We start from the raw sequence: 12,158 nt of genomic DNA, 5'->3' as shown, positions 1-12,158 counted from the left end.
TCTAGAATAAATAATAAGTTCCCGCCCGGTTTCGAACCGAGGACCTTTCGCGTGTTAGGCGAACGTGATAACCACTACACTACGGGAACTATGAAACTTAATAATTAATTAGATTATTTATTTATTTATTTACAGATAGGTTTAAGGTTTTTGCTCAAGGGCTCAACAGTGGCAACTTGACGATGCTGGGGCCGGAGCACAACCTTCTGATCAAAATCCCTGTAACTTTCAACCTTCACGAAAGCCAGTTTCACTATTGTGCTTAATGGATTTTGGAAATGCACTTGACAATACTGTGCTTGCAAAACCTGTTCCAGCACAGCTGATCTTCTTGTCTTAAAATAACCATTACATTTTTTTTTTTTTTTTTAGATTTAAAAGTAGACTACATCTAAGTTAACACGGTGACTGGTTAGGATATTCACAACACAAAGATGAGCAGTTCACACTGGCAGACTTCTCGTTAACCAACAACAACATAAAGCTACAAATAAAAGTCTAGCTCGTTCTTAGAATTAATTTTGGATAATGTACAACGTCTCCATCTAGCGGTCAGAATATATAATAACTTCTTGCATTTATTTTTTGGGGGGTTTTACAACTGCAAATCAAATATACAGTACTCCTAACTTAATTCAATTCATTTTTTTGTATTATATATATATACTGTATATACATGTATATGAAAGAAAATAGCTTTCTTTCTCTTTTGTAAGTTTTTTGGATAAAAGAATATTCTAAATGCATTGCGTAAATGTAACAATAAAAATAGCAGCAGTAATAGTAGTTGTAGTAATTATTATTATTATTGTTGTTGTTGTTATTATTATTGATATAACTATAAAGTACACTTATTATAAAATAATTAACAAATTCTTTATTCATAAATAACCTATTATGGTTTTGGAAATGTGTTTGTGTACTATTCATTCTTAACATGAAGACTTCTTTTAGCAATTTATTATACGAAGCTTTTCCTTCAAAAAAATACTTTTAAGCTTAACGTATTAGAATTAATAATAAAACTATAAAGCTAGGGTTTATATACATCATACGGATTGCTGCCCAATGACAGTCTCTGTCTACCCTTAGGCTTCCATCCACCTTGAGCTCACTTATTCCTCACCCTATAGGATGGACAGAATTGGGCTAATTTCCAGGTTATTTATAAATAAAGCATTTCTGAATTATTTTATGATAAGTCTACTTAAATGTAATCTTTCATAGTTATAAAATAATAATAATAATAATAATAATAATAATAATAATAATTATTATTATTATTATTATTATTATTGTAGTTGTTGTTGTTGTTATTGTTGTTATTACTACTACTAGCCTACGACTAGTATTGTTATTGTTACATTCACGCTATGAATTAGAATAAGCTTTTATCCAAAACTTTACAAAAGAGGATCAAAAAAGTCAACAGTCTGTCATAATACACACTGCCAGGTTTATTGGATAATAATAATAATAATAATAATAATAATAATAATGTGCTGATTATCACAAGATTTTATTGCAAATCATTCTTATTAAATCATAGTATTATACGTAGTAGTTTTTTTTTTTTTTGATCAAATCTCCGTTTTTTTTAATAACAAAAAACAAGTTTTTAAGAAAAACTCAAATGAACCTATGAGCAGTTTAAAATTACTCCAGTCTGGTGGCAAAATTTCTACTGCTTGGTAATCTAAAATGGCATAAAGGTTGCATAGAATAAAGATAATAATGTGCAGAAATATTCACTAATCATAGTCAGTCATCATCTATGCGGGTTTCCCCTTATAAACATGGAATTAATTCTTAGAATTGCTTAACTCTATAATGGCTAGTGGTCAGAATACAGAGACTTTTCTATTTTTTGCATTAATTTCTTTCTGTTTTCCAAGTGCAGGTGAACGATGAAACATCTAATGAGAACACTTCTAGAATAAATAATAAGTTCCCGCCCGGTTTCGAACCGAGGACCTTTCGCGTGTTAGGCGAACGTGATAACCACTACACTACGGGAACTATGAAATTTAATAATTAATTAGATTATTTATTTATTTATTTACAGATAGGTTTAAGGTTTTTGCTCAAGGGCTCAACAGTGGCAACTTGACAATGCTGGGGCCGGAGCACAACCTTCTGATCAAAATCCCTGTAACTTTCAACCTTCACGAAAGCCAGTTTCACTATTGTGCTTAATGGATTTTGGAAATGCACTTGACAATACTGTGCTTGCAAAACCTGTTCCAGCACAGCTGATCTTCGTGTCTTAAAATAACCATTACATTTTTTTTTTTTTTTTTGATTTAAAAGTAGACTACATCTCAGTTAACACGGTGACTGGTTAGGATATTCACAACACACAGATGAGCAGTTCACACTGGCAGACTTCTCGTTAACCAACAACAACATAAAGCTACAAATAAAAGTCTAGCTCGTTCTTAGAATTAATTTTGGATAATGTACAACGTCTCCATCTAGCGGTCAGAATATATAATAACTTCTTGCATTTATTTTTTTGGGTTTTACAACTGCAAATCAAATATACAGTACTCCTAACTTAATTCAATTCATTTTTTTGTATTATATATATATATATATATATATATATTCATACTGTATATACATGTATATGAAAGAAAATAGCTTTCTTTCTCTTTTGTAAGTTTTTTGGATAAATGAATATTCTAAATGCATTGCGTAAATGTAACAATAAAAATAGCAGCAGTAATAGTAGTTGTAGTAATTATTATTATTATTGTTGTTGTTGTTATTATTATTGATATAACTATAAAGTACACTTATTATAAAATAATTAACAAATGCTTTATTCATAAATAACCTATTATGGTTTTGGAAATGTGTTTGTGTACTATTCATTCTTAACATGAAGACTTCTTTTAGCAATTTATTATACGAAGCTTTTCCTTCAAAAAAATACTTTTAAGCTAAACGTATTAGAATTAATAATAAAACTATAAAGCTAGGGTTTATATACATCATACGGATTGCTGCCCAATAAGTCTCTGTCTACCCTTAGGCTTCCATCCACCTTGAGCTCACTTATTCCTCACCCTATAGGATGGACAGAGTTGGGCTAATTTCCAGGTTATTTATAAATAAAGCATTTCTGAATTATTTTATGATAAGTCTACTTAAATGTAATCTTTCATAGTTATAAAATAATAATAATAATAATAATAATAATTATTATTATTATTATTATTATTATTATTATTGTAGTTGTTGTTGTTGTTATTGTTGTTATTACTACTACTAGCCTACTACTAGTATTGTTATTGTTACATTCACGCTATGAATTAGAATAAGCTTTTATCCAAAACTTTACAAAAGAGGATCAAAAAAGTCAACAGTCTGTCATAATACACACTGCCAGGTTTATTGGATAATAATAATAATAATAATAATAATAATGTGCTGATTATCACAAGATTTTATTGCAAATCATTCTTATTAAATCATAGTATTATACGTAGTAGTTTTTTTTTTTTTGATCAAATCTCCGTTTTTTTTAATAACAAAAAACAAGTTTTTAAGAAAAACTCAAATGAACCTATGAGCAGTTTAAAATTACTCCAGTCTGGTGGCAAAATTTCTACTGCTTGGTAATCTAAAATGGCATAAAGGTTGCATAGAATAAAGATAATAATGTGCAGAAATATTCACTAATCATAGTCAGTCATCATCTATGCGGGTTTCCCCTTATAAACATGGAATTAATTCTTAGAATTGCTTAACTCTATAATGGCTAGTGGTCAGAATACAGAGACTTTTCTATCTTTTTGCATTAATTTCTTTCTGTTTTCCAAGTGCAGGTGAACGATGAAACATCTAATGAGAACACTTCTAGAATAAATAATAAGTTCCCGCCCGGTTTCGAACCGAGGACCTTTCGCGTGTTAGGCGAACGTGATAACCACTACACTACGGGAACTATGAAACTTAATAATTAATTAGATTATTTATTTATTTATTTACAGATAGGTTTAAGGTTTTTGCTCAAGGGCTCAACGGTGGCAACTTGACGATGCTGGGGCCGGAGCACAACCTTCTGATCAAAATCCCTGTAACTTTCAACCTTCACGAAAGCCAGTTTCACTATTGTGCTTAATGGATTTTGGAAATGCACTTGACAATACTGTGCTTGCAAAACCTGTTCCAGCACAGCTGATCTTCGTGTCTTAAAATAACCATTACATTTTTTTTTTTTTTTAGATTTAAAAGTAGACTACATCTCAGTTAACACGGTGACTGGTTAGGATATTCACAACACACAGATGAGCAGTTCACACTGGCAGACTTCTCGTTAACCAACAACAACATAAAGCTACAAATAAAAGTCTAGCTCGTTCTTAGAATTAATTTTGGATAATGTACAACGTCTCCATCTAGCGGTCAGAATATATAATAACTTCTTGCATTTATTTTTTTGGGTTTTACAACTGCAAATCAAATATACAGTACTCCTAACTTAATTCAATTCATTTTTTTTGTATTATATTCATACTGTATATACATGTATATGAAAGAAAATAGCTTTCTTTCTCTTTTGTAAGTTTTTTGGATAAAAGAATATTCTAAATGCATTGCGTAAATGTAACAATAAAAATAGCAGCAGTAATAGTAGTTGTAGTAATTATTATTATTATTGTTGTTGTTGTTATTATTATTGATATAACTATAAAGTACACTTATTATAAAATAATTAACAAATTCTTTATTCATAAATAACCTATTATGGTTTTGGAAATGTGTTTGTGTACTATTCATTCTTAACATGAAGACTTCTTTTAGCAATTTATTATACGAAGCTTTTCCTTCAAAAAAATACTTTTAAGCTAAAAGTATTAGAATTAATAATAAAACTATAAAGCTATGGTTTATATACATCATACGGATTGCTGCCCAATGACAGTCTCTGTCTACCCTTAGGCTTCCATCCACCTTGAGCTCACTTATTCCTCACCCTATAGGATGGACAGAGTTGGGCTAATTTCCAGGTTATTTATAAATAAAGCATTTCTAAATTATTTTATGATAAGTCTACTTAAATGTAATCTTTTATAGTTATAAAATAATAATAATAATAATAATTATTATTATTATTATTATACTTATTATTATTGTTGTAGTTGTTGTTGTTGTTATTGTTGTTATAACTACTACTAGCCTACTACTAGTATTGTTATTGTTACATTTACGCTATGAATTAGAATAAGCTTTTATCCAAAAATTTACAAAAGAGGATCAAAAAAGTCAACAGTCTGTCATAATACACACTGCCAGGTTTATTGGATAATAATAATAATAATAATAATAATAATGTGCTGATTATCACAAGATTTTATTGCAAATCATTCTTATTAAATCATAGTATTATACGTAGTAGTTTTTTTTTTTTTTGATCAAATCTCCGTTTTTTTTAATAACAAAAAACAAGTTTTTAAGAAAAACTCAAATGAACCTATGAGCAGTTTAAAATTACTCCAGTCTGGTGGCAAAATTTCTACTGCTTGGTAATCTAAAATGGCATAAAGGTTGCATAGAATAAAGATAATAATGTGCAGAAATATTCACTAATCATAGTCAGTCATCATCTATGCGGGTTTCCCCTTATAAACATGGAATGAATTCTTAGAATTGCTTAACTCTATAATGGCTAGTGGTCGGAATACAGAGACTTTTCTATCTTTTTGCATTAATTTCTTTCTGATTTCCAAGTGCAGGTGAACGATGAAACAGCTAATGAGAACACTTCTAGAATAAATAATAAGTTCCCGCCCGGTTTCGAACCGAGGACCTTTCGCGTGTGAGGCGAACGTGATAACCACTACACTACGGGAACTATGAAATTTAATAATTAATTAGATTATTTATTTATTTATTTACAGATAGGTTTAAGGTTTTTGCTCAAGGGCTCAACAGTGGCAACTTGACAATGCTGGGGCCGGAGCACAACCTTCTGATCAAAATCCCTGTAACTTTCAACCTTCACGAAAGCCAGTTTCACTATTGTGCTTAATGGATTTTGGAAATGCACTTGACAATACTGTGCTTGCAAAACCTGTTCCAGCACAGCTGATCTTCTTGTCTTAAAATAACCATTACATTTTTTTTTTTTTAGATTTAAAAGTAGACTACATCTAAGTTAACACGGTGACTGGTTAGGATATTCACAACACAAAGATGAGCAGTTCACACTGGCAGACTTCTCGTTAACCAACAACAACATAAAGCTACAAATAAAAGTCTAGCTCGTTCTTAGAATTAATTTTGGATAATGTACAACGTCTCCATCTAGCGGTCAGAATATATAATAACTTCTTGCATTTATTTTTTTGGGGGTTTTACAACTGCAAATCAAATATACAGTACTCCTAACTTAATTCAAATCATTTTTTGTATTATATATATATATATATATACTGTATATACATGTATATGAAAGAAAATAGCTTTCTTTCTCTTTTGTAAGTTTTTTGGATAAAAGAATATTCTAAATGCATTGCGTAAATGTAACAATAAAAATAGCAGCAGTAATAGTAGTTGTAGTAATTATTATTATTGTTGTTGTTGTTGTTGTTATTATTATTATTGATATAACTATAAAATTACACTTATTATAAAATAATTCAGAAATGCTTTATTCATAAATAACCTATTATGGTTTTGGAAATGTGTTTGTGTACTCTTCATTCTTAACATGAAGACTTCTTTTAGCAATTTATTATACGAAGCTTTTCCTTCAAAAAAATACTTTTAAGCTTAACGTATTAGAATTAATATTAAAACTATAAAGCTAGGGTTTATATACATCATACGGATTGCTGCCCAATGACAGTCTCTGTCTACCCTTAGGCTTCCATCCACCTTGAGCTCACTTATTCCTCACCCTATAGGATGGACAGAGTTGGGCTAATTTCCAGGTTATTTATAAATAAAGCATTTCTGAATTATTTTATGATAAGTCTACTTAAATGTAATCTTTCATAGTTATAAAATAATAATAATAATAATAATAATAATAATAATAATAATAATTATACTTATTATTATTGTTGTAGTTGTTGTTGTTGTTATTGTTGTTATTGTTGTTATTACTACTACTAGCCTACTACTAGTATTGTTATTGTTACATTCACGCTATGAATTAGAATAAGCTTTTATCCAAAACTTTACAAAAGAGGATCAAAAAAGTCAACAGTCTGTCATAATACACACTGCCAGGTTTATTGGATAATAATAATAATAATAATAATAATAATGTGCTGATTATCACAAGATTTTATTGCAAATCATTCTTATTAAATCATAGTATTATACGTAGTAGTTTTTTTTAAATCAAATCTCCGTTTTTTTTAATAACAAAAAACAAGTTTTTAAGAAAAACTCAAATGAACCTATGAGCAGTTTAAAATGACTCCAGTCTGGTGGCAAAATTTCTACTGCTTGGTAATCTAAAATGGCATAAAGGTTGCATAGAATAAAGATAATAATGTGCAAAAATATTCACTAATCATAGTCAGTCATCATCTATGCGGGTTTCCCCTTATAAACATGGAATTAATTCTTAGAATTGCTTAACTCTATAATGGCTAGTGGTCAGAATACAGAGACTTTTTTATCTTTTTGCATTAATTTCTTTCTGATTTCCAAGTGCAGGTGAACGATGAAACATCTAATGAGAACACTTCTAGAATAAATAATAAGTTCCCGCCCGGTTTCGAACCGAGGACCTTTCGCGTGTGAGGCGAACGTGATAACCACTACACTACGGGAACTATGAAATTTAATAATTAATTAGATTATTTATTTATTTATTTACAGATAGGTTTAAGGTTTTTGATCAAGGGCTCAACAGTGGCAACTTGACAATGCTGGGGCCGGAGCACAACCTTCTGATCAAAGTCCCTGTAACTTTCAACCTTCACGAAAGCCAGTTTCACTATTGTGCTTAATGGATTTTGGAAATGCACTTGACAATACTGTGCTTGCAAAACCTGTTCCAGCACAGCTGATCTTCTTGTCTTAAAATAACCATTACATTTTTTTTTTTTTTTAGATTTAAAAGTAGACTACATCTAAGTTAACACGGTGACTGGTTAGGATATTCACAACACAAAGATGAGCAGTTCACACTGGCAGACTTCTCGTTAACCAACAACAACATAAAGCTACAAATAAAAGTCTAGCTCGTTCTTAGAATTAATTTTGGATAATGTACAACGTCTCCATCTAGCGGTCAGAATATATAATAACTTCTTGCATTTATTTTTTTGGGGGTTTTACAACTGCAAATCAAATATACAGTACTCCTAACTTAATTCAAATCATTTTTTTGTATTATATATATATATATATATATATATATATATATATATATATACTGTATATACATGTATATGAAAGAAAATAGCTTTCTTTCTCTTTTGTACGTTATTTGGATAAAAGAATATTCTAAATGCATTGCGTAAATGTAACAATAAAAATAGCAGCAGTAATAGTAGTTGTAGTATTTATTATTATTATTATTATTATTATTATTGTTGTTGTTGTTATTATTATTATTGATATAACTATAAAGTACACTTATTATAAAATAATTAACAAATGCTTTATTCATAAATAACCTATTATGGTTTTGGAAATGTGTTTGTGTACTATTCATTCTTAACATGAAGACTTCTTTTAGCAATTTATTATACAAAGCTTTTCCTTCAAAAAAATACTTTTAAGCTTAACGTATTAGAATTAATAATAAAACTATAAAGCTAGGGTTTATATACATCATACGGATTGCTGCCCAATGACAGTCTCTGTCTACCCTTAGGCTTCCATCCACCTTGAGCTCACTTATTCCTCACCCTATAGGATGGACAGAGTTGGGCTAATTTCCAGGTTATTTATAAATAAAGCATTTCTGAATTATTTTATGATAAGTCTACTTAAATGTAATCTTTCCTAGTTATAAAATAATAATAATAATAATAATAATAATAATAATAATAATAATTATAATTATTATTATTGTAGTTGTTGTTGTTGTTATTGTTGTTATTGTTGTTATTACTACTACTAGCCTACTACTAGTATTGTTATTGTTACATTCACGCTATGAATTAGAATAAGCTTTTATCCAAAACTTTACAAAAGAGGATCAAAAAAGTCAACAGTCTGTCATAATACACACTGCCAGGTTTATTGGATAATAATAATAATAATAATAATAATAATAATAATATGCTGATTATCACAAGATTTTATTGCAAATCATTCTTATTAAATCATAGTATTATACGTAGTAGTTTTTTTTTTATCAAATCTCCGTTTTTTTTAATAACAAAAAACAAGTTTTTAAGAAAAACTCAAATGAACCTATGAGCAGTTTAAAATTACTCCAGTCTGGTGGCAAAATTTCTACTGCTTGGTAATCTAAAATGGCATAAAGGTTGCATAGAATAAAGATAATAATGTGCAGAAATATTCACTAATCATAGTCAGTCATCATCTATGCGGGTTTCCCCTTATAAACATGGAATTAATTCTTAGAATTGCTTAACTCTATAATGGCTAGTGGTCAGAATACAGAGACTTTTCTATCTTTTTGCATTCATTTCTTTGTGATTTCCAAGTGCAGGTGAACGATGAAACAGCTAATGAGAACACTTCTAGAATAAATAATAAGTTCCCGCCCGGTTTCGAACCGAGGACCTTTCGCGTGTGAGGCGAACGTGATAACCACTACACTACAGGAACTATGAAACTTAATAATTAATTAGATTATTTATTTATTTATTTACAGATAGGTTTAAGGTTTTTGCTCAAGGGCTCAACAGTGGCAACTTGACAATGTGGGGCCGGAGCACAACCTTCTGATCAAAATCCCTGTAACTTTCAACCTTCACGAAAGCCAGTTTCACTATTGTGCTTAATGGATTTTGGAAATGCACTTGACAATACTGTGCTTGCAAAACCTGTTCCAGCACAGCTGATCTTCTTGTCTTAAAATAATCATTACATTTTTTTTTTTTTTTAGATTTAAAAGTAGACTACATCTAAGTTAACACGGTGACTGGTTAGGATATTCACAACACAAAGATGAGCAGTTCACACTGGCAGACTTCTCGTTAACCAACAACAACATAAAGCTACAAATAAAAGTCTAGATCGTTCTTAGAATTAATTTTGGATAATGTACAACGTCTCCATCTGGCGGTCAGAATATATAATAACTTCTTGCATTTATTTATTTGGCGGTTTTACAACTGCAAATCAAATATACAGTACTCCTAACTTAATTCAAATCATTTTTTTGTATTTTATATATATATATATATATATATATATATATATATATATACTGTATATACATGTATATGAAAGAAAATAGCTTTCTTTCTCTTTTGTAAGTTTTTTGGATAAAAGAATATTCTAAATGCATTGCGTAAATGTAACAATAAAAATAGCAGCAGTAATAGTAGTTGTAGTAATTATTATTATTATTGTTGTTGTTGTTGTTGTTGTTGTTATTATTATTGATATAACTATAAAGTACACTTATTATAAAATAATTAACAAATGCTTTATTCATAAATAACCTATTATGGTTTTGGAAATGTGTTTGTGTACTCTTCATTCTTAACATGAAGACTTCTTTTAGCAATTTATTATACTAAGCTTTTCCTTCAAAAAAATACTTTTAAGCTAAACGTATTAGAATTAATAATAAAACTATAAAGCTAGGGTTTATATACATCATACGGATTGCTGCCCAATGACAGTCTCTGTCTACCCTTAGGCTTCCATCCACCTTGAGCTCACTTATTCCTCACCCTATAGGATGGACAGAGTTGGGCTAATTTCCAGGTTATTTATAAATAAAGCATTTCTGAATTATTTTATGATAAGTCTACTTAAATGTAATCTTTCATAGTTATAAAATAATAATAATAATAATAATAATAATAATAATTATTATTATTATTATAATTATTATTATTATTGTAGTTGTTGTTGTTGTTATTGTTGTTATTGTTGTTATTACTACTACTAGCCTACTACTAGTATTGTTATTGTTACATTCACGCTATGAATTAGAATAAGCTTTTATCCAAAACTTTACAAAAGAGGATCAAAAAAGTCAACAGTCTGTCATAATACACACTGCCAGGTTTATTGGATAATAATAATAATAATAATAATAATAATGTGCTGATTATCACAAGATTTTATTGCAAATCATTCTTATTAAATCATAGTATTATACGTAGTAGTTTTTTTTTAATCAAATCTCCGTTTTTTTTAATAACAAAAAACAAGTTTTTAAGAAAAACTCAAATGAACCTATGAGCAGTTTAAAATTACTCCAGTCTGGTGGCAAAATTTCTACTGCTTGGTAATCTAAAATGGCATAAAGGTTGCATAGAATAAAGATAATAATGTGCAGAAATATTCACTAATCATAGTCAGTCATCATCTATGCGGGTTTCCCCTTATAAACATGGAATGAATTCTTAGAATTGCTTAACTCTATAATGGCTAGTGGTCGGAATACAGAGACTTTTCTATCTTTTTGCATTAATTTCTTTCTGATTTCCAAGTGCAGGTGAACGATGAAACAGCTAATGAGAACACTTCTAGAATAAATAATAAGTTCCCGCCCGGTTTCGAACCGAGGACCTTTCGCGTGTGAGGCGAACGTGATAACCACTACACTACGGGAACTATGAAATTTAATAATTAATTAGATTATTTATTTATTTATTTATTTATTTACAGATAGGTTTAAGGTTTTTGCTCAAGGGCTCAACAGTGGCAACTTGACGATGCTGGGGCCGGAGCACAACCTTCTGATCAAAATCCCTGTAACTTTCAACCTTCACGAAAGCCAGTTTCACTATTGTGCTTAATGGATTTTGGAAATGCACTTGACAATACTGTGCTTGCAAAACCTGTTCCAGCACAGCTGATCTTCTTGTCTTAAAATAACCATTACATTTTTTTTTTTTTTTAGATTTAAAAGTAGACTACATCTAAGTTAACACGGTGACTGGTTAGGATATTCACAACACAAAGATGAGCAGTTCACACTGGCAGACTTCTCGTTAACCAACAACAACATAAAGCTACAAATAAAAGTC

General features: G+C 29.6%; 7 non-coding genes across 7 annotated transcripts; all 7 read right to left on the bottom strand.

The window, feature by feature from the left end:
- Positions 1-16: 16 nt before the first annotated feature.
- On the bottom strand, positions 17-89 carry trnav-aac (transfer RNA valine (anticodon AAC)). The gene has a single exon. It is a non-coding gene; the product is annotated as a tRNA-Val (tRNA).
- A 1,857-nt stretch (positions 90-1,946) lies between these two features.
- trnav-aac (transfer RNA valine (anticodon AAC)) lies at positions 1,947-2,019 on the bottom strand. The gene has a single exon. It is a non-coding gene; the product is annotated as a tRNA-Val (tRNA).
- A 1,860-nt stretch (positions 2,020-3,879) lies between these two features.
- Positions 3,880-3,952, bottom strand: trnav-aac (transfer RNA valine (anticodon AAC)). The gene has a single exon. It is a non-coding gene; the product is annotated as a tRNA-Val (tRNA).
- A 1,838-nt stretch (positions 3,953-5,790) lies between these two features.
- trnav-cac (transfer RNA valine (anticodon CAC)) lies at positions 5,791-5,863 on the bottom strand. Its single transcript has one exon. It is a non-coding gene; the product is annotated as a tRNA-Val (tRNA).
- Positions 5,864-7,726: 1,863 nt separating this feature from the next.
- On the bottom strand, positions 7,727-7,799 carry trnav-cac (transfer RNA valine (anticodon CAC)). Its single transcript has one exon. It is a non-coding gene; the product is annotated as a tRNA-Val (tRNA).
- A 1,902-nt stretch (positions 7,800-9,701) lies between these two features.
- Positions 9,702-9,774, bottom strand: trnav-cac (transfer RNA valine (anticodon CAC)). The gene has a single exon. It is a non-coding gene; the product is annotated as a tRNA-Val (tRNA).
- Positions 9,775-11,669: 1,895 nt separating this feature from the next.
- Positions 11,670-11,742, bottom strand: trnav-cac (transfer RNA valine (anticodon CAC)). The gene has a single exon. It is a non-coding gene; the product is annotated as a tRNA-Val (tRNA).
- Between the last annotated feature and the right edge of the window lie 416 nt (positions 11,743-12,158).

This window comes from Clarias gariepinus, chromosome 11 (assembly GCF_024256425.1).
Source record: "Clarias gariepinus isolate MV-2021 ecotype Netherlands chromosome 11, CGAR_prim_01v2, whole genome shotgun sequence".
NCBI lineage: Eukaryota > Metazoa > Chordata > Actinopteri > Siluriformes > Clariidae > Clarias > Clarias gariepinus.
Note: the sequence above shows the minus strand (reverse complement) of the source record. Positions and strands in the feature narration are given on the sequence as shown.